Raw genomic sequence first — 3,837 nt, forward strand, 5'->3', positions numbered from 1 at the left:
AATTTCAAAATAAAGTTCTATTGACTTATGTGAATTTCAGCTTTGACTGACATTTTTCTGTGATTCTGCATGACAGCAGATGGCCTCGAGTCCTTAAGACAAACTGATTCATCACCAGAAGCAACCACTGTTATAATACACAATCACTGCTTTTTGTGAGCAATAATTGCAAATTGTCCAGAGAAGCCACATGCACCCAGAACATGAGACAAAAGAGTGGTTCTGACAACTGGTACTACTGAAAGAAGGGTCTCTTAAGACTTAATTGATGGAAGATCTCAAGGATATGGTGGGTCTTCTTCCAGGCCATTTTAGTTGTTTCAGTATTTAATATCACGAATAATCTACATCATCATTTTCTCATTTTTTTAAATTTTCTCAGGCTTTCAAAAGATCCTTGGATACATTTAACAAAAAATTGAATCCTTAGCACATTCTCTTTTCCTGTGGCCTGGGCAGCAAAAGCCATTTGTTTTTGAAATACCAGGTAACTGTCACATTTCCTGGGTCAAAGGAAAATGCATGCCTTCTTATTTTCCATTGTTATTTGGATCTAACAGTGCAAGGCAAATTAATTTTGCATTCCTTATTTCTTCATTAGGAAAAATGACATAAGAATCCACATAACAAACATAGCACGAGACATTTAAGGGTTCTGTATTTTATATACTATATTTAAATGCTGCAGGAATAAGAACAGTGTTAAAAATACATCCAGTCAGGACTTACTTCCTCTTTTCTCAGTCTTTAAATGCAAACACATGCATACTGACAGCTCTTAGAAAAATAGCCCTAATGAGAATTTCTCCCTTTCTCCAGGGGTGCCCTCTGCTACCATCTATTTAAGGAATAATAGCAGGCTCCCTACTTCATTCTCATCTCACATCATATGTTTAAAAGAGCAATTTCCATTTTTGAAGTATTGCTGAAAGGGAAGAAGTCATCTTTTATCACAGTCAGGAAAGGTCAGGAAGTCAGTAATCCTCCATTCACTTCCCGACAGAAATATCTTCTTTCCTTCCACAGCAGACCAGAAAAGTGATTTATTTGCGATGGGCATTAATACATAAAATGGCCAATGTACCTAGCTATGCCTGGGCAATCCCTTACATGGTCCAGAGGCTTCTTTTATTACCTGCTAAGGTTGTGAATTGAATCTGTGGGAACGAGATTGTAGATAGGATTCCCAATCCCCTCCCAGAGCACTCTTTCATAATATCTAATCCTGGCAAGGCCAAATTATATTTGCAAAGAAGACCAACTGAGAAAGTCTCTGTTTCTGTGCCCACATATTGATCTTTCTTGTGTACGTGTACACACACACACACACACACACACACACACACACGCAATTTTTGTAAGTTTTGTTTGTTTTCTTGCAAACCACATATGTTTGTTTTTCAGCCCTCTGAACATTCAGTAAGTTTTATTGAGTTTTTAATATGGGTCCAATACTGTACAAGGCTATGGGACATTACTAAAAGTATAATTTGAGACTTCACGGTCTTATAATTCAAGTAGGGAACACAAAGCATGCATATAGAAACTAATTCTGCCTTATATTGTGGAATGACTTAAAGTTCTCAAAGTTCACTAATTTTATTGCCACCTGACACTTTTACTAACAATATAGAGTACATAGCAAGATTTTCCCCAAAATTAATATAAAGTTAGAAAAATGATACATGTAAGAATCAATCTGGGTTTTCCTGTCCAATTGTAGGTTAAATATTTTCTTTTGGAAAAAGAGTAAATGTCGACCTGTGACCTGTATTTTGTATAATCCAAGACGTCACTGACTGTAAGATTTTATGTACCAATAAGAAAGGAAAAACATAATCAAGTCTGGGTGGAGGGGTGGTCTAACAGGAGCCCTATGAATAAAACTGAGTCACCAAAGGCAATCGTTTCAGTATAAAACTAAGTGAACAGTAGAGTGGCCACAGAGAAAGGAACAGCAAGGGAACCTTAATGTCTCAAACTTGGCACTAGGTGGAGAATTTGAACAACTAGACAGCACTCGTGCAGGTTTGAGGTCTGAATTCACACTTCCAGCATGGTCCAAAAAAACCTCAAGCAGAGACTTTAATTTAAAATGGTCTCAGGTGGGTAGCGCTTGAAGTTGGCTGGCAAAAGCAAATAAAAATTCTCTCTGGAAGACCTTAACTTTGATCTGGGCTGACAAAGATTGAAGATGCAGTTGATTATAAGATGCACCCTGATTTCATGTGTGTGAGAAAATATGTTTTAGGACTAATGAAATATGGCTATTACTTATTTGTAAGTGATTAAAAGACCTTCACCTCAGAATTAGCTCTTAGTTATGATTAAAATTTTTGAGATTTAAGAAGAGTTAATTGTCTTATATATCTTAGTCATTTTTCAATGTCTTTAATTTTTGGATATATATATATATGTGTGTGTATATATATATATACATATATACACACACACACATATATATATATATATATATATATATATATATTGAAATATGGTTCTAGCCTAGTAATATGTCACTTGTTCACAAAATAATAATAGGGACAGATATCAGGCAAGCCTTTAACTAGTTTTGTCGAAAGATTTGCTCTATATAAAAGCATATGTTTAAAAAAGTATGATGTTTAATGGCAGCTTAGGCTAAAGGAATGGAGATGAACCAGAAGATGATTTTATAGGGGTGCTTCCATACATAAAATTCTAATTAGTACCATTTGTTTTTAATCATTTTTACTATAAAATAAAACACACAACAATGTGTACAAATACATAGATAGAAGTCAGTAATTGATCATAAAATGAACATCCATATAAACATAACCAAGATCAAGAAACAGAAATTGCCAGCACTTTAGAGATTGTTCGTGCTCTTGCCATCACTGTTCTCCCACTTCCCCCACCTTAGAGATAATAATTTCCTTGTTTTCTTTTTATAAAAATAGCTTGACCATGTAACTCTTCATCCCTATCTATACATTATAGTTTTAGTGTGTTTTTTGAACTCAGGAAAATGGATTTATGCAGTATTTTTTGTTTCTGTCTTATTTTGTTCAACATTATGTTCTTGAGATTTATACATATGGTTGCATACAAACTGTAGTTTGTTCATTATCATTGCTGTACTGTATTTCATTATATGAAGATGCCGCAATTTATTTATTTATTCTACAGTGGCTGGACATATAGTTTGCTCTCAGTTTGGATTATTGCAAGTATTGATGGTGTGATTATTCTTGTACAGGTACCTTGCTTAAAACCAGACACACAATTCTGTTGTGTATTTATAGCTTGAAATATAATTGATGGGTTATAGGGAATTCACATGTTCAACTTAATAAGAATTTCAAAGAAGTTATCCAAAGCAGTGATATCAATTTATGTGTCCAGCGGCCACGTAATAGAGTGACAGTTATTGTTGTTGTTTGTTTGTTTAGTCATCTGGCCTGTGGAAAAATTTTTCAATGACTTTTAAGAATACCTAAAAATTTGCACATAGCATTGTAGAATTATACTGTCAGGATTCAAAACTATCGACAGGCTAGGTCAATGAAGCAATGATAATAAGGTGAAATTCAGTAGGAATTATCTAAAGCTACATTATCTGACCAAGTACACTATGAGGAGGCTGTGTCACAGAACTTCACATGAAAAAGATGGTGGAATGTTACTAAAGTATAGTTGTCAGGGAAAAAAGTGCTATCCAAATCTACATCACCTTACCCTAAACAGAGCTTGTGTGTGCCAACTCCCTAATGAGAAGTTATTTCACTAGGTCAATGTTTGTGTGAATGATTGAATAGTTGTGAATGAATGAATGGTTGAATAGTTGTGTTTAAA

The sequence above is a fragment of the Pteropus medius genome, unplaced genomic scaffold (genome assembly GCF_902729225.1).
Source record: "Pteropus medius unplaced genomic scaffold, Ma_sr-lr_union100, whole genome shotgun sequence".
Classification (NCBI taxonomy): Eukaryota; Metazoa; Chordata; class Mammalia; order Chiroptera; family Pteropodidae; genus Pteropus; species Pteropus medius.